The sequence below is a fragment of the Thalassophryne amazonica genome, chromosome 16 (genome assembly GCF_902500255.1).
Source record: "Thalassophryne amazonica chromosome 16, fThaAma1.1, whole genome shotgun sequence".
In the NCBI taxonomy this organism is placed as follows: domain Eukaryota; kingdom Metazoa; phylum Chordata; class Actinopteri; order Batrachoidiformes; family Batrachoididae; genus Thalassophryne; species Thalassophryne amazonica.
The window spans coordinates 22,981,830-23,009,682 of record NC_047118.1 but is presented as its reverse complement, the minus strand read 5'-3'; the positions used below and the strand labels follow the sequence as shown (position 1 = coordinate 23,009,682).

Here is a 27,853-nt window from a genome sequence, read left to right as displayed (position 1 = left end):
GCCAGAATTTAGATAACAGCCCCAGAGTTTAGATATGGTCAGAGAGAGTCCTGCTGCAAGTTTTAGTAACAAAATATAGATGGAGGGGAAAGTAGTTTAGTATTATGCTCATATAGAGTCAAACAAAACTGAGAACAAATGGGTCTTTAGTATGGATTTGAATGACTCCACAGGATCAGACTTTTATCTCAGCAGGTAGACTGCTCCATCAAATAGGTGCATGATAAGAAAAAAAAAACTGTGGCCTGCTGACTTCTTTTTAACCTTTTGAAAACATAGTGTCAATAAAAACTATTCACACAGGGTGAAACTTGGGGCTGTTGTTCCTGTTTACATTAAAATGAAGAAGCCAGGTAGATGAGTGGTGAAAACTTGGAGATTGCTTTTGACAAAAGACATGGCTAAATATTGATACACCTTGAAGGCAAAATTTTTAAAAATTTTTCATGCTTTTGACTAAATGTCTAGATAAAAATATAAAGCGCAAGGACCACATTGATGTTTCTACCATATTTGTACAATTAGCATAAATACCAGCAATGGGACAGTTACCACCAAATGAAAAACAAGTTGTTATTGGTTAAATTGTTGTTGGTTAAATATCACAAGGGTAGGTTGCGTGAGCACACCGTACAAATGTGTCCGATATTTAAAGTTACAGAGTCAATATTACAACACAGGTAGCATGAATGATGACCAAATGAAACTATACCTCGGCAATTCTACCTTATTCACCTCTAGCACCTGTGACATTACTTTGGTTGTGATACTGGAATGTTCATCCGAAAACCAGCCCAGTCTCACATTTTTGTTTTGTTTTTTACAATACCATTGCAAAATCAATCAATCAGTCAATTTTTTTATATAGCGCCAAATCACAACAAACAGTTGCCCCAAGGCGCTTTATATTGTGTTAAAATGTGTTTTGCAAAAATAGATGAGAGATGAGATTTATTGTCATTGTCATTACACGAGTGCAACAACAACGAAATTACGTTTACACTCCAATTACCTCAGACAAGATGCAGCAATTTAGCCACAATTATTACTTGTTTACCGTAATAATGGCACACATCAGAATTAAAGACAACACATATACATTTGACATTGTTTATGTGCACTAAACTTGAAGGAGTCCGTCATCTGAATTGAAGTAAAGTGGTGAAGGCTGCAGCAGGAGGGGCCCGCGCCACCCAGCTTGGGGAGTTGAAGGCTGCAGCAGTAAAAACCACGCTGCCTCCAGGGTGGCAGGGAGGAAGCCAGGGTGAGGGGAGTGGAGAGACACGGGGGGGGGGGGGGTAATAGGGATGGAGGGAGGGAGACATGCATCGTGTGCAGATGAGTTAAGTTTCTGTCCATGTGTATGTAAAGTCTGACGTTGCTAGGCAACAGCAGACTGGGGGGGGGGTAGATAGATAAGAAGGGGGAGCCAAATTCCTTCACCAAGGCCGTAGATCCTTCTGGGGGAAGAGCAGGGTAAATAATATTTTGTTTAAGAAGATTTGGATTTTCAAATTATGGCAATTATTCCCTGCAATTTGTAGGGCAAGTATAGAATTACTGAAGTGAGCGAGTGAGTCCACAACATTTCCATAAGAAAACTGTGAAAACTACTACATATTCAGCTTTGAAAGGTTGGGCTCTTATAGATACAGATGGGAATTACTGCACCTTCTATTTTGGACCATGATGACATTGGTTAAAATGCACAATGACCACAACATAAAATAAAGACATACACACCTGTCAAGTTGGTTCTTACTGGTTGCATGGATCTGGTGGCCACTAAGGTGTTGTGTGGGCCGCTGAAGAGGAGGTACTGCTGGCCCACCACCACTAGAGGGCGCCCTGCCTGGAGTGCGGGCTCCAGGCACCAGAGGGCGCTGCCGCCTCACAGGAGCAGCCAGGATGACAGCTGTCATCCATCACTAGAGACAGCTGATCCCAATCAAGAAGGAGGTATATCAGCAGGACGGCATCTCCACCTCATTTGCCGAGATATCGCCATACCTAAGAGGTAACGTACTCAGCCGATTGTATTCTTGACGATAATACTTTGTTGCTTGTGTGTTGGATAGCAGATAGTGAGTAGTACAGCGGGAGATTGTATTGGACTTCTTGGATAAGTACTCACACTCCTGCACTCACCAGTATTTTTCCTGACGAGAGGTGGAGGTGCACTCTCCACCCTCCGTGTTGCTGGGTGCAGCCGCATCCACACCTAACTGTTTCTGTTTCCTGCCAGCAGTACCGGATCCGGCGAGCGGAGGCAGTGGCCACCTGGGAATTCGGGACTTGGCGGCTCCAGTATCCCCGGGGTCCGGTGGCGGCGGAGATCGGGTTGGTTCCGGTTCGACTTGGACAGACGTCTCCTATCATCGAGCCTGCCCACACGACACCTTTGAATTAGACTTAATCTCTCTATTGTTATCAGTTGTATTTGTTGTGCCCTTTTTTCACAACAGTAAAAACAGTGTATTTGATTCCTCCATTGTCCGTTCATTGTCGCCCCCTGTTGTGGGTCCGTGTTCCTACACTTTCACAACAGGATATCTCGGCCAGCGTCATGGATCCCGAGGGGCGTCAACCGGCTGTTGAACGGCCAATGGAAGAACAGGACGCACAGGTGTCCGCGGGAGGGGTAATCGGTGAGTTGCAGTGGATCCTCACCGCTTTCACGACTCGGTTAGATTTGATGACCGAGCAGAACGTCCTCCTGAACCGCAGGGTGGAGGCTCTCGCCGCGCAGGTGGAAGCGCGCCCTCTGGGCGCCGCTGCGGCTCTCCCTCCCGCAGACCCTGTGCGTAGCGTTGACGTTCCACTGGTTGTTCAACGACCTCTCCCACCTTCCCCGGAAGCATACATAAGCCCCCCAGAGCCGTACGGAGGCTGTGTGGAGACGTGCGTGGATTTTATGATGCAGTGTTCGCTCGTCTTCGCACAGCGTCCCGTTATGTACGCGACCGATGCTAGTAAAGTAGCTTATGTTATAAACCTGCTTCGCGGTGAGGCACGCGCTTGGGCTACAGCGCTCTGGGAGCAGACTTCACGGCTCCTTCTGACATACGATGGGTTTGTAAGGGAGCTCAGAACCGTGTTCGATCACCCTAATAGAGGCAAGACCGCTTCAACCGTGCTACTGTCAATGAGACAGGGGCGCCGGAGCGCAGCTGCCTATGCAGTCGACTTCCGCATTGCGGCTGCGAGATCCGGCTGGAATAGCACTGCCCTCCGCGCCGCCTTTGTAAACGGACTGTCTTTGGTTCTTAAGGAGCACCTGGTGGCTAAGGACGAACCGCGGGACTTAGATGGGCTCATCGATCTCGTCATACGGTTAGACAACCGGTTAGAAGAATGTCGGCGGGAACGAGACGAAGGGCGTGGCCGGGTACGCGCCGTCCCTCTCCCTTCCGGTTCCGACCACGCTCCGCCTTCCCCACGCTCCACGGCCCCTGCGCTCCGTGGGGCCACAGCTCCCCCTACTGACGAAGCTATGGACACGAGTAGGGCAACATTTAGGGCACCAGATGCACAGAGGAGACGGGCCCATGGAGCTTGTTTTGTTTGTGGTGCAATAGAGCACCATATGAGAGACTGCCCCGAGCGGTTAAACTCCAACGCCCGCCCCTAGAAACTGGGCTAGGGGTGGGCCGAGACATTCACGTGGGACACACCCACATCGCCACACGACTCCCAGTTACGATCCTTTATGAGGACTCAACCCTGAAGGCCCCAGCACTGGTAGACACGGGCTCTGAGGGGAATCTGCTGGACAGCAGATGGGCCAGGGAGATAGGGCTCCCTCTGGTGGCGCTTACCTCACCTGTACAGGTTCGGGCACTAGATGGCTCCCTACTCCCTCCGATCACGCATAAGACACCACCTGTAACGCTGGTGGTGTCAGGAAACCACCGGGAGGTGATCGAGTTTTTTGTGACTCAGGCCACTTCCCGTGTGGTTTTAGGTTTTCCCTGGATGTTGAAGCACAATCCCCGGATTGATTGGCCGTCCGGGGTAGTGGTTCAGTGGAGCGAGACCTGCCATCGGGTGTGTCTAGGTTCCTCGCTTCCTCCCGGCTCCCAAGCTAAGGAGGAGGTCAGAGTCCCGCCCAATCTGGGGACGGTGCCGGTGGAGTACCACGACCTTGTCGACGTGTTCAGCAAGGATCTGGCTCTCACGCTTCCCCCCCACCATCCGTACGATTGTGCCATTGATTTGGTTCCGGGCAGTGAGTTCCCGTCCAGTAGGCTGTACAACCTCTCACGGCCTGAGCGTGAATCAATGGAGACCTACATCCGGGACTCGTTAGCTGCCGGGTTGATCTGGAATTCCACCTCCCCGATGGGCGCAGGTTTCTTTTTTGTGGGTAAAAAAGACGGCGGACTTCGTCCATGCATTGATTATAGGGGGCTGAACGAAATCACGGTTCGCAACCGATACCCGTTGCCCCTGTTGGATTCGGTGTTCACACCCCTGCATGGAGCCAAAATTTTTACCAAGCTTGATCTTAGAAATGCGTATCATCTGGTTCGGATCCGGAAGGGAGACGAGTGGAAAACGGCATTTAACACCCCCTTAGGTCACTTTGAGTACCTGGTCATGCCGTTCGGCCTCACAAACGCCCCCGCGATGTTCCAAGCCTTGGTTAACGACGTCTTGCGGGATTTCCTGCACCGGTTCGTCTTCGTATATCTAGACGATATACTCATCTTTTCTCCGGATCCTGAGACTCATGTCAGGCATGTACGTCAGGTCCTGCAGCGGTTGTTGGAGAACCGGCTGTTTGTGAAGGGCGAGAAGTGTGAGTTCCACCGCACTTCTTTGTCCTTCCTGGGGTTCATCATCTCCTCCAACTCCGTCGCTCCTGATCCGGCCAGGGTTGCGGCGGTGAGAGACTGGCCCCAACCCACAAGCCGTAGGAAATTGCAACAGTTCCTAGGCTTTGCTAATTTCTACAGGAGGTTCATTAAGGGCTACAGTCAGGTAGTTAACCCCCTGACAGCCCTGACCTCACCAAAAGTCCCCTTCACCTGGTCGGATCGGTGCGATGTCGCATTCAAGGAGTTGAAACGGCGCTTCTCGTCTGCACCTGTTCTGGTGCAGCCCGATCCTAATCGCCAGTTAGTGGTTGAAGTGGACGCCTCGGACTCAGGGATAGGAGCCGTGCTATCCCAGAGCGGGAAGACCGATAAGGTCCTTCACCCGTGTGCCTATTTTTCCCGCAGGTTGACCCCAGCCGAACGGAACTATGACGTCGGCAATCGAGAGCTCCTTGCGGTGAAAGAGGCTCTTGAGGAGTGGAGATATCTGTTGGAGGGAACGTCCGTGCCATTCACGGTCTTCACTGACCACCGGAACCTGGAGTATATCAGGACCGCCAAGCGGCTGAACCCCAGGCAAGCCCGCTGGTCACTGTTCTTCGGCCGTTTTGACTTCCGGATCACCTACCGTCCCGGGACCAAAAACCAAAGATCGGATGCCTTGTCCCGGGTACATGAAGATGAGGTCAAAACGGAGCCGTCGGATCCCCCGGAACCGGACCGAAGAACAAACTTTACGTCCCACCAGAAGCCAGGGCTGCAGTTTTGGACTTCTGTCACGGTTCTAAGCTCTCCTGTCATCCTGCGGTGCGAAAAACCGTGGCAGTCGTCCGGCAGCGCTTCTGGTGGGCGTCCCTGGAGGCCGACGTCCGGGGTTACATCCAGGCCTGTACCACCTGCGCCAGGGGCAAGGCGGACCACCGCAAGACACCGGGATTGCTACAGCCGCTGCCCGTGCCTCATCGCCCCTGGTCTCACATCGGCCTGGATTTCGTCACGGGTCTCCCGCCGTCCCAGGGAAACACCGTCATCCTCACGATAGTGGACCGATTCTCCAAGGCAGCCCACTTCGTGGCCCTCCCGAAGCTACCAACGGCCCAGGAGACAGCGGACCTCCTAGTCCTCCACGTCGTCCGTCTGCATGGGATATCATCAGACATCGTCTCCGATCGCGGTCCCCAGTTCTCCTCGCATGTTTGGAGGAGCTTTTGCCGGGAACTGGGGGCCACGGTCAGTCTCTCGTCCGGGTATCACCCCCAGACCAACGGACAAGCAGAACGGGCCAACCAGGAGATGGAGCAGACCCTACGCTGTGTGACAGCCGCGCACCCGACGGCCTGGAGTACCCACCTGGCCTGGATCGAGTACGCCCACAACAGTCAAGTGTCGTCCGCCACTGGCCTCTCCCCCTTCGAGGTGTGCTTGGGGTATCAACCCCCGTTGTTTCCGGTGGTTGAGGGGGAGGTCGGTGTGCCCTCGGTCCAGGCCCATCTACGGAAGTGCCGTCGGGTGTGGCGTGCCGCCCGTTCTGCTTTGTTGAGGGCCCGGGCGAGGGCGAAGAACCATGCAGACCGGCGGCGGGCCCCGGCTCCCACGTATCGTCCTGGGCAGGAGGTATGGTTGTCCACCAAGGACATTCCCCTTCAAGTGGACTCCCCGAAACTGCAGGAGCGATACATTGGTCCTTACAAGATTCTCAAGGTCATCAATCCCGCCGCAGTGAGGCTCCAGCTTCCGGCCTCACTGCGGATTCATCCGGTATTCCATGTCTCCAGGATTAAACCCCATCACACCTCACCCCTCTGCACTCCGGGTCCGGCGCCACCTCCTGCCCGGATCATCGACGGAGAGCCGGCCTGGACCGTGCGCCGGCTCCTTGACGTTCGACGAATGGGCCGGGGTTTTCAGTACTTGGTGGACTGGGAGGGGTACGGCCCCGAAGAACGCTCCTGGGTGAAGAAGGGCTTCATCCTGGACCCGGCCCTCCTGGCCGACTTCTACCGTCGCCACCCTGACAAACCCGGTCGTGCGCCAGGAGCCGCCCGTTGATGGGGGGGTCCTGTTGTGTGGGCCGCTGAAGAGGAGGTACTGCTGGCCCACCACCACTAGAGGGCGCCCTGCCTGGAGTGCGGGCTCCAGGCACCAGAGGGCGCTGCCGCCTCACAGGAGCAGCCAGGACGACAGCTGTCATCCATCACTAGAGACAGCTGATCCCAATCAAGACGGAGGTATATCAGCAGGACGGCATCTCCACCTCATTTGCCGAGATATCGCCATACCTAAGAGGTAACGTACTCAGCCGATTGTATTCTTGACGATAATACTTTGTTGCTTGTGTGTTGGATAGCAGATAGTGAGTAGTACAGCGGGAGATTGTATTGGACTTCTTGGATAAGTACTCACACTCCTGCACTCACCAGTATTTTCCTGACGAGAGGTGGAGGTGCACTATCCACCCTCCGTGTTGCTGGGTGCAGCCGCATCCACACCTGACTGTTTCTGTTTCCTGCCAGCAGTACCGGATCCGGCGAGCGGAGGCAGTGGCCAGTATCCCCGGGGTCCGGTGGCGGCGGAGATCGGGTTGGTTCCGGTTCGACTTGGACAGACGTCTCCTATCGTCGAGCCTGCCCACACGACACCTTTGAATTAGACTTAATCTCTCTATTGTTATCAGTTGTATTTGTTGTGCCCTTTTTTCACAACAGTAAAAACAGTGTATTTGATTCCTCCATTGTCCGTTCATTGTCGCCCCCTGTTGTGGGTCCGTGTTCCTACACTTTCACAACATAAGGTCACTGTTGGTGTGTCTGTAATAATATTTTCTTCTAACATATAGTGTTTCAACCTTTAACAAGTGTGTTCACAGAGTAGAACTGAAAGCATTACTTCCACCTCCAGCATGGGATGGATGGATGGATGGATGGATGGATGGATGGATGGATGGATGGATGGATGGATGGATGGATGGATGGATGGATGGATGGATGGATGGATGGATGGATGGATAGATAGATAGATAGATAGATAGATAGATAGATAGATAGATAGATAGATAGATAGATAGATAGATAGATAGATAGATAGATAGATAGATAGATAGATAGATAGATAGATAGATAGATAGATAGATAGATAGATAGATAGATAGATAGATAGATAGATAGATAGATAGCATGGGCAGAATGACTGCACTGTAGTATTTTTAGAATTTTAAATCTTTATAAGCTCAGAAATTCTAGGTGTGTGCACAACTTTGTCTCTGCACTTTTCCACGCTCTCCCTGCAGCGTCTCATGGACACTGTTTCTGCTAACAACAATCCAAATAAAAATGCGTTCTTAGTCAACATGTTTGATCAAATTAGAACAGATCAGCCAGAATCAGTAGATAATCTCTCATGGAAACAGTTTTCAAAAGGTTTTTTCAGGACGCGTATTTCATAGCTGGATCTGACATGACAAACAACCCTGAAGTTTTTTTTTTTAAGCTTTCCCAGATCTTGTGGCCCAGATTAAAATCTCTTACTGTCTGACTCACTGTTTAACATGCTCACTCAGCCGAATGTCCGGTGTAACCGGCTGACACACTTGCAGACAGTTCACACCTACACGTAAGGTGCTATGCAAAACGTTCAGGCATGTTCCTACACTATTTGTGGCATTTCATTCAGTATCTAATCAGTTATCAGCTGCAGACCTCTATGTTCTTATTTTGTTAGATTTTTATTTATTTATTTAATCTTATAGGGATTTCATTTTTGTTCCAACATACTAATGAAGAAATAACATGAGAAAGCACATTTATACAGAAATATGGATTGCTTCAGACTTTTGCACACTACTTTCTGTGTGTGTGTGTGTGTGTGTGTGTGTGTGTGTGTGTGTGTGTGTGTGTGTGTGTGTGTGTGTGTGTGTGTGTGTGTGTGTGTGTGTGTGTGTGTGTGTGATTGTACAAAACAACACTTGACCTTTAAAACAACAGAATGAGATGCATATTGCTGTGACATTTTGTCTGAAGGTGAAATGACAACACAAATTTACACAAGCCACACATTTACTGACCAAAAAAGTCAGTGATTCAACACACATTTTTATCCAAAAGCCTTAAAAATGACCCACTGCTGTACATACAGCTTTAAATCCATGATATAGAATGAAATTGGTGTGTCCCAAAAAAAATGCAACATTTTATCAGCAAAGAAAATAAATAAATACATTTATGGCTGGATAGAAAGCTGAAAGGTTGAAGTTTTTCATACCAATGTCAATATTGGCCCTGCATTTTGTCAGTCTAGCATAAAGTCACTGCACCTGTTTGACACTCTTGGTCTGGTGTCAAAACTCAATAATTTTTGTTTGCTGTAGTATGGTTAATCTTGGCATTTTCCTGAGACTTGCTTGGCAACAATATAAACTTCAGGGTCTCTGCAAGTAAAAAAGAAACATAAGTGATTAAGTTTGTAGCATTTAAGGGTCAAACCGAGTGTTTTAAATGTATATTTTTTTGAGACATCCTATATATACGTATATATATACGTGTATATATATATATATACACACACACACACACACACACACACACACACAAAACACAGGTTTGTTCCCATTTTTTCATGCTTTCATGCATTCATTATAGCGTGGACTTTTATTGTGACCAGCCCAAGGCACATGTGTGCAATATTTCAATTTCAATTTATTTTATTTATATAGCACCAAATCACGACAAGGTTGCCTCAAGGTGCTTCACAAAAGTAAGGTCTACCCTTATCAACCCGCAGAGCAACAGTGGTAAGGAAAAACTTCCTCTGAGGAAGAAACCTCAAGCAGACCAGACTCAAAGGGGTGACCCTGTGCTTGGGCCATGCTACAAACATAAATTACAAAACAATTCACAAAACGAACATACAGGAAATGTTGTCAGTGCACAGGACGGTTCTGGAACAGACAACACACCCATCTCTGGACGGAGCCGCACTTCAAACAGAGAGAAAAGAAAAAAGCAGAATCAAGCATCAGAAAGACAACAAATACAGCATAATTTGTCAGCATTAAGCAACAAGAAAAACAGAAGTAATACTAAGGTGATCGCCGGCCACTAGCCCTAAGCTTCACTAAAAGACCCAGAATTTAGATAAAGTTGAGGCCGCGGCACGCTCTGTTTCCTAATAAAACAAATTAAAAGAGTAAAAAGCATAAAAACATACTATGCCAGTATGCTAGCCATACGAAAGTGAAAATAAGTGCGTCTTAAGTCTAGACTTGAAAATCTCCACAGAATCTGACTGTTTTATTGATGCAGGGAGATCATTCCACAGATCAGGGGCACAATAAGAGAAAGCTCTGTGACCCACAAACATTTTATTCACCCTAGGGACACTAAGTAGTTCTGCACCTTGAGAATGCAAAGCCCGGGCCGGTACGTAGGGTTTAATTAGGTCAGCTAGGTAGCGATGCGCCAGTCCATGAACAATTTTATAGGCTAGAAGCAGAACCTTAAAATTTAATCTCACTGGGACAGGAAGCCAGTGAAGAGATGCCAAAATGGGTGTAATGTGGTCAAACTTTAATCAAACAATAATCATGCTGTTCATTCTGCACACCGATGTGCCACAGACGCCAGATGGATGGATTACATTGGAAAAGGTAAACTGCAAATTTGATCAAATTTGTGAACAAAATTTACTTCAACTAATAAAAAAAATGGAGCAAAAACAAAAGTGTAGCTTTGTTGCGTATAACTTTTCATCACAGGTTTAAATAGAAAAAAATTTCACCCAAGCAGAAATAAATGTTTCACATGAAGAAGACCTTATTTCAGTTGAGGCCAATCATTTATAGAACTGTTTCTGAGGATCATGTGTGACAATGCTAATTGTGAATTTTTGTGAGTTTAAAGGAAAGAGTTGCGTGCACACATCGGGGTGACTACAAAGAAACTGGTACTTTTCTCCATTGATGTGTGTATTTTCTGTGGTTGAAATTATTAGTAACACTACAGGAATTAATCATCAACTATAGAGATATACTAACGTGACAGTCATTTATCAGCAAAATACTCACTGTTCAAACTTTTTTTGCTTCATTTAAGAAACTGTTTTGACTGGTTTTAAACTGTTTCAAACAATAGAATAGTTTAAAGAGCCCCAAATGTAGCTTTTTGTCTTATATTTTCACTGTTTTAATGACGTGGGAAAAAAATGTTAAGATGGCATAATTGCCCTTAAATAAAGAAAATATAGGTTCTGCACAAAGGACAGTGTGCTTTAAACTGTCTTTATGACCTTTTTGACGACTGTTGAAATTTCTTTTTACCATATTAGCTTTTTCCAAACTGGAGTTCAACAAGTCTAAACCAATGGCAAAGTGGTGCAAATTGGAAGTAAACTGCCAAAGATTTTCATGGTTGCTGAAAATAAACAACATTTTTGGCTGGACTGTTGTTTGGTCAAAGCAATAGTTTGACAAAACTGTGCATTGTTTACTATATTCCAACATTTGATTAAAATAAATTATTTATTGATGATGAATAACCTCCACAAAGGAGGTTATGTTTTTCCCACGTCTGCTGGTTGGTTGGTTGGTTGGTTGGTTGATTTGTTTGTCACTAAGATTTCTCAAAAAGAGTGATTTCTTTCAAAACTGGTGATGCCATAAAAGAAGTAATGGTAAGTAAGAGCTATATAGGCCCCAAGACTCAGTGATGTCAGTGCTTTACATGATGTACAGTAGTGTTCAGAATAATAGTAGTGCTATGTGACTAAAAAGATTAATCCAGGTTTTGAGTATATTTCTTATTGTTACATGGGAAACAAGGTACCAGTAGATTCAGTAGATTCTCACAAATCCAACAAGACCAAGCATTCATGATATGCACACTCTTAAGGCTATGAAATTGGGCTATTAGTTAAAAAAAAAAGGTAGAAAAGGGGGTGTTCACAATAATAGTAGCATCTGCTGTTGACGCTACAAACTCAAAACTATTATGTTCAAACTGCTTTTTTAGCAATCCTGTGAATCACTAAATGAGTATTTAGTTGTATAACCACAGTTTTTCATGATTTCTTCACATCTGCAAGGCATTAATTTTGTTGGTTTGGAACCAAGATTTTGCTCGTTTACTAGTGTGCTTGGGGTCATTGTCTTGTTGAAACACCCATTTCAAGGGCATATCCTCTTCAGCATAAGGTAACATGACCTCTTTAAGTATTTTGACATATCCAAACTGATCCATGATACCTGGTATGCGATATATAGGTCCAACACCATAGTAGGAGAAACATGCCCATATCATGATGCTTGCACCACCATGCTTCACTGTCTTCACTGTGAACTGTGGCTTGAATTCAGAGTTTGGGGGTCGTCTCACAAACTGTCTGCGGCCCTTGGACCCAAAAAGAACAATTTTACTCTCATCAGTCCACAAAATATTCCTCCATTTCTCTTTAGGCCAGTTGATGTGTTCTTTGGCAAATTGTAACCTCTTCTGCACATGTCTTTTATTTAACAGAGGGACTTTACGGGGGATTCTTGCAAATAAATTAGCTTCATACAGGCATCTTCTAACTGTCACAGCACTTACAGGTAACTCCAGACTGTCTTTGATCATCCTGAAGCTGATCAATGGGTGAGCCTTTGCCATTCTGGTTATTCTTCTATCCATTTTGATGGTTATTTTCCGTTTTCTTCAACACGTCTCTGTTTTTTTTTTGTTTTTTTTTTGTCCATTTTAAAGCATTGGAGATCACTGTAGATGAACAGCCTATACTTTTTTGCACCTGCGTATAAGTTTCCCCCTCTCCAATCAACTTTTTAATCAAACTACGCTGTTCTTCTGAACAATGTCTTGAACGTCCCATTTTCCTCAGGCTTTCAAAGAGAAAAGCATGTTCAACAGGTGCTGGCTTCATCCTTAAATAGGGGACACCTGATTCACACCTGTTTGTTCCACAAAATTGACAAACTCACTGACTGAATGCAACACTACTATTATTCTGAACACTATTGTACAACATCATGCTTCACTCCACATAATAAGAACAAACTCCCTACTAATACACACTCTGTATAATCCACTAAACACAACTTCCAAATTGGGCAGGCTGTTTAAGATGTAAATTTCCCAGCTCCACCTCTGTGTGTCATGTGCTGCCACTGCTGCATCCACATTGTTACTGCTGCTCAGTCCCGCTTCCACCCAAGTATCTGCCTGTGGGCTCCCATTGGGGGAAATGGGTACATCGAAACATCATTCCCCAGTATCACAAGCATCTGCACAGAGTGATGAAGTCAGAGTCTAGATAAAAAAAAAAAAAGTCAAACTATGTTTTGTGCTTAAACGCGACTTGTCTGACTGAACGATCTGTTTCTGGTGAAAGTGTCAACCTTGTTGAATGATTCGCTTATCACTTATCTCGGCAGTGACATTCATGTCTCTGGGACTTTGGCCTTTGAGATCGTGAAATGGCTGGGAAGAGTATATGGAGTCATGAAGTCAATGGACAGAGGTGTTTGGTGATGCTGATATCTTTGCAGGAGGACAAAGGTCCAAGTCCTGGTGCTTCCAGTCTCACTGTATAGGTGTGAGACTTGGGGCCCTATTTTGATGGTGGACGCGCCAACGACTTGAGCACAGGGTGGAAGACTATTTGGGATGTGTCTAAGTGTACTTTATGATTTGAGATGCAGGAAATACTGATGAGCTGGGTGCAACAGAGTTACTGCTCATTAGGCATGGATGAGCTGCAGTCCAAAACATGATATCAACCTGCTTTTCTTCCCTTTAAACCAGAGTGCAACAGGTGCACATCGCTATGGTATTTACAAAGCAAAGTAGACATAGGCAAAAGGTGTCCTGCAAGTTAAAGGATTAGCTCTAAACTGGTGTAACGGAGGCCAGCAGATGTGCAGATGTAATTAGTAAACCTCACTCCCAGCAGCCCAAAAGGATTCTCTGGTCACAAGGCCAGTCCCCTGGGTTTTAGCCTTCTGGTTAGAGAGTCCGACTCCCATGCTGGAGATCGTGAGTTCTCGTCCCGAGGGGAGCGAATGGGTGGAGTCATAACAACACAACGCAGAGTGCAGCCGCTAAAATGGTGCCGTGACCCGGATGGGAGTGAGTTTAGGGGGGTGAGTGTAACGGAGGCCAGAAGGTGTCGCTGTGCAGATGTAGTTAGTAAACCTCACTCCCAACAGCTCAAAAGGATTCTCTGGTCACAAGGCCAGAGCCCTGGATTTTAGCCTTCTGGTTAGAGAGTCCGACTCCCATGACGGAGATCGTGAGTTCGGAGGGGAGCGAATGGGCGGAGTCATAACAACACAACGCAGAGTGCAGCCGCTACACTGGCATAGTGGACAGCAGACAGCAGGGCTCCCTGTTGTGAAGCAGTGCAACACAAAGATGGGGAATTTATTTTCTATACGTGTTTACTCTTATTTTGTTTAATGGCTTTGAGTTCACAGTTGTTGTGTTTTTTACACACATAATGTCACCTGTTTCAGAGACAGAGAGGGAAAGAGAGCTCGTAAAAATATTTGAGGTTTTCTTAGATGCCACAGAAGAACCCTCACTCACTGGTTTTCCATTACCTACCAAATTGTGCAATTTGAAGTAGAAAACTGAAAATATGCTTCATGGAAACACGTGTATATTGGAAAATACTCAATATTGCAATAAACTTTTTATGTGTAAATGACGTGGTTTTCAGGCAAGTAATTTCGTGAAAATGGAATGGAAAGACTTTTTTTGCTATTACACGTGACATGACGTGTAAAAAGAGACATGTGACATTCTAAAATACATGGAGTTTTATGGGTGGACGGAGTAATAAGAGATGGAGAGCTTGTTAAACCTTATAACAGATGACATTACAGCAATATTGGATTAAAAAATTTTTTCAAAATTAAAACAACACAATGGCAATATTTAGTGGGACGTACCATCCATCACTATGAAGACTGGAATTACAGATCTCATAAGAAGATAAAGTCAAGCAGTTATGAGGTTTTTTTTTATTGCAATCTGAAGTGACTTGATTGTGAAAGGGCCTGCTGCTCATTGGCAGAGGAACGCATCCCAATGAGTGCCCTTCTAGTTGTCAAAATAAACATCACGTACCTACGGGTACGCATGAAGCATAACGGTACAAAGTAACATAAGCAAACGCTAGGAAACAAGAAAAAGAGAAAAAACATGACTCGACGCTTCCATAAAGTTCACTCATTGTAATCTCAGCGTGATAACGATCGAAAAGTTAACACACTCTCTGAACATCAGCAGTTATGTAAAGTTGTAAACCCGTGTGAGGACAACATAGAAACTGAGGTCCATAAACAAAACATCCCATATGGAGACAAGCGACGTGTCGTGGTCACGAGTCTTACTGGCAGAGTCATTACAGTAAGCTCGAATGCATGTGTTGCTTAGAGACGTGCAAGTGTGTATGTGTGTGTGGAATGTGTGACGTCTGCACTCTCACAGGGGCGTGGTTGTCTCTGCAAAACTTTGTAGCAGACACACACACACACACAGACACACACACACACACACACACACACAGGGCTAAAGGCTTCAGGGGTAAAAGAGGAAGTCATAAAAGATGGAAGAGCTCCATTATGAAACTCATCTTACTTTTCCTCTGTAATAACAATAATAATAATAATAACAACAACAACAAACAACAATAATAATTTTAGTTATATATTACTCTTACAACATAAATACTGTGCTGTGCTGCCATAAAATAGTGCTGTACCATACAAAGTCACTAAAAGAAGACTAAATAAAAGAACTATATTTATCCAAAACACTTTACAATGATGCCTCACATTCAGAAACATCGCCAGTGTCATTGCGCTACCATACAAATTAGGTTTTTTCCCAAGGAACATTATAACTTTCCAGTCTGATGGGGAATCGAACCAAGGATTCTCTGATTTTGATCCCATCTCTTTAACCACTAGACAACCACCTTTCTACAAATAAACAAATATTAAAGCAATAACATGAACTGAAGGGCACAAGAGGGCTTATGCATATCCTGCACACTCCCCAACCCACAATACAAATGTACAAGGAAATATACATCCAGTATGTCTATGATGGTGCTTTAGACTATGCATGACTTCTGTGTGACTTCATTCTGAAGTCATTTATGTCAATCAATCACAAATATTATTCACAGCACTTCATTTTTTCCACATTTTATGTTACAACCTTATTCCAAAATGGATGAAATTCATTTTTTCCTCTCAAAATTCTACACACAGTTCCCCATAATGACAATGTGGGATTTTTTGTTTTTTGAGATGTTTGCAAATGTATTCTAATAAATAAACTAAGAAATCTATTCACAGTCTTTGCCATGAAGCTCAAAATTAAGTTCAGGTGCATCCTGTTTCCACTGATCATCCTTGAGATGTTTCTACAGCTTAATTGGAGTCCACTTCAGGTAAATTCAGTTGACTCAACATGATTTGGACAAGATTGAGCTTTTTGGCGTGAATGTCAGGCATCGTGTTTGGAGGTAACCAGGCACCATCCCTATAGTGAAGCATGGTGGTGGCAGCATCATGCTGTGAGGATGTTTTTCAGTGGGAGGAACTGAGAGACTAGTCAGGAATGAGGGAAAGATGAATTGCTGCAATGTACAGAGACATCCTGTATGAAAACCTGCTCCAGAGAGCTATTGAGCTCAGACTGGGTCAAAGGTTCATTTCTCAGCAGGACAATAACCCTAAGCACACAGCCAAGATATCAAAGGAGTGGTTTCAGGACAACTCTGTGAATGTCCTTGAGTGGTCCAGCCAGACCGCAGATCTGAATTCGACTTAACATCTCTAGAGAGATCTGAAAATGGCTGAGCACCGATGCTCCCCATACAACCTGATGGAGCTTGAGAGGTGCTGCAAAGAGGAATGGGCAAAACTGCCCAAAGATAAGTGCACCAAGCTTGTGGCATCATATTCAAAAATACTTGAGGCTGCAACTGCTGCCAAAGGTGCATCAATAAAGTATTGACGAAAGGCTGAATAGTTATGTACACGTGATTTCTACATTTTTTTATTTAAAATAAATTTGCAAAAAAAAAAAATGTTGTCATTATAGGGTGTTGTGAGTAGAATTTTGAGGTAAAAATGAATTTGCCCCATTTTGAAATAAGGCTGTAACAAAATGTGGACAAACTGCTGTGAATACATTCTAGATGCAAAGGATATGTATAAAACTAAAAAAAAAAACTATATACAAGTAATACCAAATGACACACCTTCACTGAATATAGACAGTCAAGAATAGATGAGCCTTAATTATTTTCTTAAAGACCTCAATGGCAATAAGTATGGGTGCACTTTGATGGAGTGGGTTTGATGTTTGACAGGCATCAATCAAACCAAATTTGGATACTAATGGCCCCTATACAATAAAAATGCCCTAATTTGTTATTGATGATAAATACGGAAAAGCAAACTCAGTTAATTAGTGACATGAATGCCACCACACTAAATAAACTCTGATGTGACAGTTTATACTGGAAATCCCAGTATATATATATATATATATATATATATATATATATATATATATATATATATATATATATATATATATATATATATATATATATATATACACATATATATATATATATATACACATACATACATACTCTACTGTATTACATCTTCAGAACTTATGATAAATCAGTCCTACCTGTGATACATATAACAGTAGTAGAATTTTCACCAATAATTGAATTTACAGCATCGTGTATGTCTCCATACTGTCCATATTAAACTATGTGGACACATGGAGAACGTACATTCTGCACAGCAAAGCTTCTGAAGCCAGAACAAGTTAAAACAGTCATAATTACAATATTCAACCCTCAGGGATTAATATGTTTTTTATTATTTTATGACATCAATCTGAAAAAAAAAAATAATTGGCCAATTTTCATTTTATGAAGTGTTTTCAAAAATATGCCCTTTCAACTCAATGTGAAAGCAATTTTCTACAGCAGAGCATAAATTAAATACAAATGTGAAACTTGAAAAAACAGATTGCATTAAGTATATGATTGCCTTTTAATACAACACATCAAAGTAATAAATTTTACAACTGATTTTCTTTAGACAAAGTCAGGGGATGGATCTAACAACCCTTCCACGTTCCAGAGAGCTCTCTGGAACTTGAAAAATTTATTGGATCTATCCCTCTTGTTGGATCCATCCCCCTATATGACCCCCTTTTAATATAATGCATCAAAGTCATCAATTTTATAGCTGATTTGCTTTAGACAAAGTCAGGAGATGGATCCAATAACCTTTCCAAGTTCCAGGGAGCTCTCTGGAACTTGGAAAGGTTTCTCACTGGAGTGGAGACAAGTGTACAGCAAGAGTCTACATCTCCCCCTGGACAGTCCAATGTAGATTGCTTCCCCAGCCAAGGCTAGTACTCTTTTACAGCTGGGTGGCCTGGGACAGTCTTGTCCAAGGACACAGACAGGTAACGTGACCAGGAATCAGACCCAGGTCTAAGTATTGTTAGTGCAGTTCTTGCTTCACTGAACTACCTGTATTTTAGATCTGTGCAGAGTCAGACATCCTCAGGATGAACATACAAATGGACTGCATTTATATAGCACTTTTCCATCTGCATCAGATGCTCAAAGCGCTTTACAATTATGCCTCACATTCACATGCACATTGATGTCAAGGTGCTGTTACGCAAGATGCACACTACACACCGTGAGAAACTAGGGGATTAAGGACCTTGCCCAAGGGCTCTTAGTGATTTTTCCATCTTGATTGGTTTTAACGCCCAACGCTTAACCACTAGACCCTCCCCTCCCCACATACAAGGAGACTGGTGAGGGTAACCACCAAAACACCAATGGCAACACTGTAGGAATTCAAATCATCAGCTGGTGTAACTGCTGACACTGTATATACAGCAGTTTTTGCCTTTGGCTTGGTGGTAGTGTGGAACAGAGATAGACTTTGTTGAAAAGAAGGCAACAGAAATCCAGGCTGAAATCTCCCATGTGACTTCTGGCAAAGTGTAACTGAGATTTCCCATGTTCTTTTTAGACAACAAGCACAGAGAGCTTTGAGGCTGTTTCATGTTTCATCAGAGCCTGTCGTCAGCACCCGTAATTCTTCTATTCCAACATTTTGACAGCTGCAGCAGCATCGTGTAGATCAGTCAGCTGTGTGCTGGAGTCAGTCAGCTGGCTCCAGGCCAACACTGAACTTCATTCAGGCTTCCCTCCACAAACGGACATGGTGAGGTAAAAATTTAAAAAATGGATTACAAGGACGAGGAAAAATGCCAAACTTGTATCCTCATGCAGTATGTTTCTTTCCATGACAACAGGCTGTTTTGTAAGATTCTGGCAGCCAAAACCGTGTTCCTCTTGGGGGATTTTTTTTTTATATACCTGATTTAACAGACAGATGCACAGACATGCTGTCAAAGTAGATGCTCAACTTTGATTTGGTTCTGTCTGCAGTATATTTCAAACAACAACGTAGTGTCTCAGCGCATGTTGCTGACTGAAACAACACTCCACCTTCATTCTGCTCCTCTTCCTGCACTCTATTGACTCAAACCACCATTGCTCGTTTTATTGGCGACTGTGCGGCCAATTATCTCCCTGCCCTGCTTCCTGTGTTGTAGCAGCCGCCACAGCCGCGCTCAGGAGGAAGGAGAAGGAGGGGAAGGAGGCAGACGAGGTAAGGAAGGGGAGGTCCAGCTCCTCTGACGTTGTCAAAAAGGAATCCCCTGCACTGGGTTGGGCCTGCCCACTGACTTACTCTAACCCCGTCTGGCTTTCAGACACATTTGCAGCCACACACACTTCTGTGTGCACAGGCGAAGGACAGACAGACACACACACACACACTAACAAACACAAAGACGGAGGCAAAGATGGGACGGCAACTGTTCGTTTCAACTCAGGCTGTAACCCTTAAGGAAAATGAGAAGAAAGGAGCAGACGATTCTGTTTTGTCCTCTCAGGTAGGTGCAGAAGTCATCGATTGCTGCTTCTTCTCTTTTTTTGTTTTAAACCATTTTATGGTTGAATTATCTGCCACATTTGTACACTTTTCAAGGACTTCACTCTCATTTCACAGCAATTCCTGCAACCTGTTGAACAAAAACGGTCACACGGAGTGAATGTAAAGTCTGGACTATTGCCCCGGTTTGGGCTTGTGGTCTGCTACTGTGGACCAGATCCCTCATAAAGGTCAGATGTGAATATGTAGTTCCTCTGTACCAGATGGCTATATTCCTCTTTGTCCGCATGTTTGTTTGATTAAGGGGATTATACCTCTAACCATATAAATAACTTGCCAGACTGCGTAATTGCTTTGACTCTACCTGTTTGTCTGCTTTCCTGCGTGTCTGTCTGCATCCGGTGACGTATGTGCATGTCATGCGTGTCGTCTGTCCGTCTACACGTATATCAGTCTGTGTGTGTTCTTGTAGCAGCGGGTGCCGAGACGTAATAGTAGTGGTGGAGCGAGTGCTGGAGACGCTCAAACATTCCTCTCATTGTTCAGAGGCCCCGCAAGTCTGCGAGCTCCCAAACCTCCATGAAAGGAAGGGAATCCAGCGGCTGGTGTAGCTAACCCAGTTGTGGCTACACAGCTCAGTTCCGTGTCCCGTCCATTTCCCCTCTGGGACTGTTGGAATAAACAGAGCGGTGCAATAGGAGGACAAAATGAAGCTTGGTGGAGGTTGACACGAGGCTGAAACACTGGAGAATGGTTTTGTTACGCTGTTTTGCTTCGTTTTCAACTTTTGGTAACAAATTCTATAGATGCGCAACTTTGGATAATCTGTAAAAGAAAAGGAAGCGTGGGTATGTGAAGTGATAAATCAGGACTGAGGGGCATGATGGATGGATGGATGGATGGATGGATGGATGGATGGATGGATGGATGGATGGATGGATGGATGGATGGATGGATGGATGGATGGATGGATGGATGGATGGATGGATGGATGGATGGATGGGATATAAAAGAAGGTGGTTGGGTGGGTGGGTGTGCCCAGCTGCAGTTCACAGGAATGGGCCCAGGCTCAGGAAACCGTGGCGTAGTGGAATTAAATTAAACATCTTGCATGCATACGTGGGCGCGCACGGTTTCTCCATCCATTTGTACATGTGTGGTTGAGTGGCAGCAGTGCGGCTCTGGACTAAGTACAGGGCTGGTGGTGGTAAGGATGTTTGGCACAGAATCAGGCTGAGGATAGGGTTACACATGCTGGGCTACAGGGAGCAGACCACGGGCCTGAGCTCTTCATTGCTGAGGCTAACTTTACAATTTGAAGGGACTCTTTTAAAAAAAAATTAAATCAGGCACTTGAAATGTTTTTTTGTTGTTTTTTTTTTTTTTTGGTTTGTTTCTTTCAGTCAGACTAATGTCCCACATGTGGCACGGTCTATTGATTCCCAAGCAATCAGTGAACGTTCCCATTTGAGTCAAAACTGCAACTGAGAAGGCCCAAAGCAGATCACAAGTCCTTGTTTGAATGTCACTGAATGTCACGGCCTCTGCAATAATTATACCCTCTCACGCAACATGAAACAAATACAATCTTACTCACACACCCCGACATACACAGACAGACTGTGTCTGTTAGCCGCAGGCCCAGGGTGTGGTACTGTGGAAAGGTGTGTGGGTTCAAAGATCTACACAAAGGTCGGCAGGACGAGTGCTGCATTTTTCCACTTATTTCGCCCGATGTAGAGTTGGGATAGAAAAAGCTGACTGCAGTCACCCAGAAGTTTTCCAAAGAGGTATTAGATCATTAATAGTGTTTCAAATCCTGCAAACTCCCCATTACCGCTCCTCATACATCAATCACCTTTTGGACTTGCACAGACTTAATTATTAATGCGATCGCAATTCTACATGTCTTCCTTTCACCCAGCCGTGTTTGGCACTTATCAGGAGAAGCGTGCTAAAGAGGCTTAACGTTGTCATACAATGCTAATAATGAAAAGCAAACATGCCGTATTGACACTTTCACAAGGCTTTTTGTTATTGCAGCTCTTGTACTTTTATAAACCTTCACTTTTCAGTCACTTCATATTAATATGCTGCTGGGAAAAACAAGTCAGTGATGCAATGGAAAGATACCTAAATAACATGTATGAGCCTCAGTGCATAAATATTAAGCACACAACAGCAGCTTGACAACAGGTCGCTCTGCTTGCTGTTTGTTCAGCCTGTAGGTGCAAATGAAGTCAGACTGGTTGGTATTTGTGCTATTAGTGCTTGAGAAGATGGCGCGAAAGTCGACCTGATGCGCGTTTGTGTGACATATATAGTGAGCATATTGTGCATGTTACAAAGTGCACCTGCGTGCGTGTGCATAAGCAGTGTAAAGGCAGAAAGAAGATATGCATTGGAACAACAGCGGGTTCAGATCCAGCTGTCTCAACAGAGGATTTTCCACTTAACGCTGCACCCTTGTGTAAACTGAAATGTCAATTCTGAGCTGGGGCCGAAGAGCCGAGATGATCTGAGAAAACAGCCGGTGGCCACGTCGACACTTGGATCTTTGTGTGTCACGTACATGAGCATATACATACTACGACGGGCACGCCGGTGCACACTACGCGCCCTGAAAGTGTCACACAAAAGAAAATGCCACAAGGTGTCTGCAGTCTGAAAAATGTACCGACATCGCGAAAGCTCATCCGCTGATGAGCTTCAATTTCCATTCGAGGCCTTCATCAGGGCGCAACGCACTGGCACATTATGGCACCGCCTTGTGATTATTTCTTACCATAATAAACATCCAATCTGAGAGAACTGTGACAACAGGATCAGCTCGCCAAGCAACAGGACTCAAAAAAAAAAAAAAAAGTGACACAATCTGAGATTCCCTGAGCGAGAGTTTGAGGTGAGGCGTTGGACAGCGTGCGCCAACCAGAATGGTGTCATTACAGGGGAAGGGAAGGAATGAGCTCATAGACATTAATGGCTGCGGGTTCGGCGGGGGAACGCGAAGGGAAAGAGAGAAACCCATGGAAAAGATGAAAAGGCAGAGAAAATAACATGCAAGAGGAGCCGCTGCCAGATGAAAGGATGGTGGGATAGAGGGTTTAGGTTAATGGAGGAGAAGAGTTAAAGAGGAGTTAGCTTGCTGTCTTTGATGGGCGCTGGGGCCTTAAACGACCTTCTTTCTTAACCTTGACCAGGAGGAAGCAGATCTGTAATGGGATACAATGTATACAGGCAGCTTAAATTGAGTAGAAAGTGCTTAAAGAAAATTTTGTGTTTTAGGTTAACTTCTCCATCAGCCCTTTATCAAAACAGATTTTTTTAACTAAACTGAGCCACAACATGAAAGTGAAGCCTGGGGGATAAAAAAAAAAAGCTTTATACTATAGTCTGTGAATAAAAGCAAGATTCACAAAGAACAGAAAGTTTTTTGTTTTGTTTTGTTTTTTTGCTGTGGCAAAAAAATCAGACATAAGTCTGTATTTTATTATTTATTTGTTTGTTTGTGTGATTCTACCAGTGATATGGACAGCTAACCCAAAATTTAGCTTCAATAACTGCTAATGCGCTAACTCATGAAACAACTTTCAACTTTCAACTTTTTTTCTTATATAGCGCCAAATCACAACAAACAGTTGCCCCAAGGCGCTCCATATTGTAAGGCAAGGCCATACAATAATTATGAAAAACCCCAACGGTCAAAACGACCCCCTATGAGCAAGCACTTGGCCACAGTGGGAAGGAAAAACTCCCTTTTAACAGGAAGAAACCTCCAGCAGAACCAGGCTCAGGGAGGGGCAGTCTTCTGCTGAGACTGGTTGGGGCTGAGGGAAAGAACCAGGAAAAAGACATGCCGAGAAGGGGGGCAGAGATCGATCACTAATGATTAAATGCAGAGTGATGCATACGGAGCAAAAAGAGAAAGAAACAGTGCATCATGGGAACCCCCCCACAGTCTACGTCTAAAGCAGCATAACCAAGGGATGGTCCAGGGTCACCCGATCCAGCCCTAACTATAAGCCTTAGCGAAAAGGAAAGTTTTAAGCCTAATCTTAAAAGTAGAGAGGGTATCTGTCTCCCTGATCTGAATTGGGAGCTGGTTCCACAGGAGAGGAGCCTGAAAGCTGAAGGCTCTGCCTCCCATTCTACTCTTACAAACCCTAGGAACTACAAGTAAGCCCGCAGTCTGAGAGCGAAGCGCTCTATTGGGGTGATATGGTACTACGAGGTCCCTAAGATAAGATGGGAAACAGACCGCTAAAAGAATTAGCTGAAGTAGTAGTGATAACCACTAATTTTTATTCTATGAATTTAGCTTTGCTTTGAAGTTTGTTTGTTTGGTTTTTTTTGTTTGTTTGTTTGTTTTTTTGGTGTGTTTTTTTTCTCTAAAACCCTAGGAAAAAAAGAAAAAAACTAAAGAGCTGAAATTTGAATATGTTGCAGCATAAACATGGAGAGTACCAAAAAGGTTTAGCATGCCAAGATCAGATGATGATCAAGAAAGTGCTAAATGAATGAGGAATAATTTTAATCATCTAATACAGTAAATGCATTTATTCTGGTTTGGCTTCCTGCTCCTCCATCTCCTCGAGGTGATGGTTGTTGCTTTTGTCGGTGTGTCAGTTTCACTCATTGGATTAGCAAAGCTCTAACAGGAGCAAACACGTATGATTTTAGGGGTTACAAACATTTCTGACTGTTAAACATTTTGTTTTTTAACTTAACATAGTTAACAAGTTGGCGGAATGAAATTTAGCTGAAGCTAACTGGTCCAGTAATGGTTTACAACATTATCTGAAAAGCTAATCTGCTAAAGTTTTTAGCTTCGCTAATTAGCTGAACTGTGCACACCATTGATTTTCATGTGACAGCTCTTGTTTGATTCTCAGTAAATTTCCACTTTTTAAACAGACTAACCGGTTATTAAGTCTGCAAAATTAATGTCACATGGGATTAGTGGCGTAATCTTTTGAAAATCATTCTCAAAGCAGCTCCCCGCCCCCGTCTTTTGAACATCTTCCCACAGTCTATGCCCAGTCTGCAGTAGATTAGCAGCCAGCAACAATGACAGAGCTTGTCAGTGTTCGCTCCGCGAGGTCGCCATGTCCCTGGCACGGTTCTTCAGCAGGGACAGACAGCTGGCTAAAACCTATTTCGAGTTTGGACTTCCCCAAAAGTGGGCCACTGACTCACACCTTGTACACGGTGGAATATTCCTACTGACAGCAGAGACACTTGTAGGTGACGGCGGAACAGCATTCAAAAATATGCCAGAATGACAGAATTCCGTGTAATAAGACATTAAATATTTTCATTTAACTTCAAGAGACAGAGATAGCATTAATGCTGTTCAAGAATTGAACAGCTCCTGGTGGTTTTAGTTTAACATAATTTCAGTGAGCTGCCCTTTTTTTTCCTGAGAAGCAGCACAAATAGAAAGCCTTAAAGGGAGTGCCACTTGACTGGCCACTTCCTTATAACCTAATTCTACTCTATTCTGTTGTTAAGAAGCTATTTTTAAAAGATGTCACGAGAAGTCTGGGAGATAATGCGTACAAAGGAAGGGAAGGAAGGGAAAAAAGCAGCAGCTGTAGCCTGTGAATGACAGAAGATCAAGCGCATCACAATAATGCATTAAGGGGGTCATATTATACAATAAATAAATAAATAAATAAAATCAGGCGACCATGAAATTTATTGCTGTGGCTGTTTTAAATGGAAAGGACTTGCTGTTTGCGACATCACTGATAGTGTGGACTAGAGGTGGGCGGATCGATCCTAATATCGATAATATCGATACCAGCGCTTTTTCTCTCTCCTGCACGCACAGACTGCTGCGCACGCAGATTAATCAAAGTCGACTCTCTGTCTGTAAGAGCAGCGCTGCGCTGTCACACAACACAGAGCAGCGCACCCTTGTATTGTGGTTTGTCAGCCCTCTACCTCAGGAGATTTTGTTTTAAGTTGTGTTGAGTGATATTTTTTAAACAAAAATGTTGATTGTGATAATAAAGTATTTTGTTGTCATGTACAATGTTTGGCGAAATTCTATCCTAGGTCTTTTGGATCCTTTGGATCTATGAAGTTTAAATATGAAAAAGTATCGGTATCGATATCGGCGATACTGGGCCTCTATTTACTTGGTATCGGATCAATACCAAAATTCCCGGTATCGCCCACCTCTAGTGTGGACTGCAGAGTGTGCATCAGCTCACTTAATGTGTTCCACAGAGCAAATATGAACTTCTGTTACATATGTCACACAGGTCTAATGCTGTTTTCAAATGATAGCCTTAAACATATCTTGCACAAATCTCCTCCATTATTGCGCTTGTGGCATGTTGGGACCACAGCGCTGAGAAATGCAACACATGCCACCATCACATGGCGCACTGTGCTGACCTTTGCACACGCAGCCATCGAGTTTGGAGTGGGGCCGTGACTATGTGTACAATGCAGGAGATGCTAATGCTACAGATGCTAATGTACAGAAGCATGCAACAATAAAATTTTAAGCAAATCTGCATGATGACACGCCAGCTTTCAAGTGCATTACTCCAGTTTGTCATAAAATAGCTTGAAATCCAAAATAAGCTCAGCTAATGTAATCATGTAATGTAATGTTAGCAATGGAAACCAGCTCAAAAGTGGTCAGAGAGCACAGTGAGGCCACACCCACATTCTAAAATATCAGGCATGTCAAGAAAATATCACATGGGCTTGAAACAGTCATGTTCACTAAGAATAGAATATCTGATATTTCCCTAAAATGAGGAGTTTTCCGGGAACATCCCACTAGTCCGAAGGTTCGCTAGTCTGAAGGTTCACAAGTCCGAAAGTCCAAATCAATAAATTAATATATTTTGATGGCAAGTTTCAGTAGGCTGCACTACTAGCTGCATACTTACATGTGCTTTATGTTTCAATTAAAAAGATCTCTAATCTGTGGTGCAAGAGTGAATGTTACTTTAATTAAAAACATGTCATGCTATTAACTTTGCTGGTTATAAAGATGCAGTGTACAATGGAAATGTTATGCACATAATTCAGACTTTGGTATTTAATTCAAATTATCCAACCTTCACCAGTGACTCTGTGAATTGTGATGTTTGACTTAATTTGCAGTAAATACACACAGACTAGTGAACCTTCAGACTAGTGAACCCTTCCCAATTTTCCTTCATACTAGCATGGGACTGGGAATTTAAGCTTGATAGATCTTAACTGTAAAATAATTTCTTCCCATCCATAGGCCCAACGTATCTGCCACGTTCGATCAAAAATCGGTTTAGGTGTTCTCACTTACGTACATAGAAAAGGCAGTGATCACAAGTGCATGTTCCTCTGGCAATGTTGCTAATAAAGCACAAGAAATGTTGCATAGCACTAATTCTGGGGTCATCGTGGTTTGTGTAGGTCAACGTGGCACGCAGAATGCATGGCACACATTCAGATTACCTGTTTCAAACCTAAATTTTGCTTATAGCAACAGAACATCTATATGCACAGTTGAAGAACTGTAGCACTGTGGGAATGTTTACCATGAAACCCAATCTATACACAACTGCAACACTCACTCATTTTTCAATCGCTTACTCCAATTAAGGGTTACAGGGGGCTGGAGTCTATCCCAGCAGTCATAGGGTGTGAGACGGGGTACACACAGGACAGGACGCTAGTCTGTTGCAGGGTCACATACAGACAAACAAACACATTCACACCCACGGACAAGTTAAAGTTTCCAATCCACCTAAACTGCATGCCGTTGGATGTGGTAGGAAGCCGGAGGGAACCCACACAAATACAGGGAAAACACGCAAACTCCACACAGAAAGGACACAGGTGGGAATCAATCCCGTGACATTCTTACTGTGAGGCAACAGTGCTAAACACTAAGATGCCGTGCTTCCACAAGTGCAACAGGTAGATTAAAAACAGATTTTGCACAATACAACCGCTTAAAATAAGTCATTCTTGCAGACGATGATCTCCACCGATTCCTTGTTTGTAACACAAA

At 44.1% G+C, this 27,853-nt stretch overlaps 2 long non-coding RNA genes across 2 annotated transcripts in view; one reads left to right on the top strand and one right to left on the bottom strand.

The window, feature by feature from the left end:
• The window catches only part of LOC117528339, a 639,388-nt gene that overhangs the window by 565,839 nt on the left and 45,696 nt on the right, over positions 1-27,853 (top strand). The window contains exon 2 of the long non-coding RNA XR_004565738.1: positions 18,346-18,351. This is a non-coding gene — a long non-coding RNA (uncharacterized LOC117528339). The remainder of the gene's footprint in view (positions 1-18,345; positions 18,352-27,853) is intronic.
• The window catches only part of LOC117528336, a 29,520-nt gene continuing 14,854 nt past the window's right edge, over positions 13,188-27,853 (bottom strand). Inside the window, exons 2-3 of the long non-coding RNA XR_004565735.1 lie at positions 18,906-18,920; positions 13,188-13,200 (exon numbers count right to left, since the gene is read on the bottom strand). This is a non-coding gene — a long non-coding RNA (uncharacterized LOC117528336). The remainder of the gene's footprint in view (positions 13,201-18,905; positions 18,921-27,853) is intronic.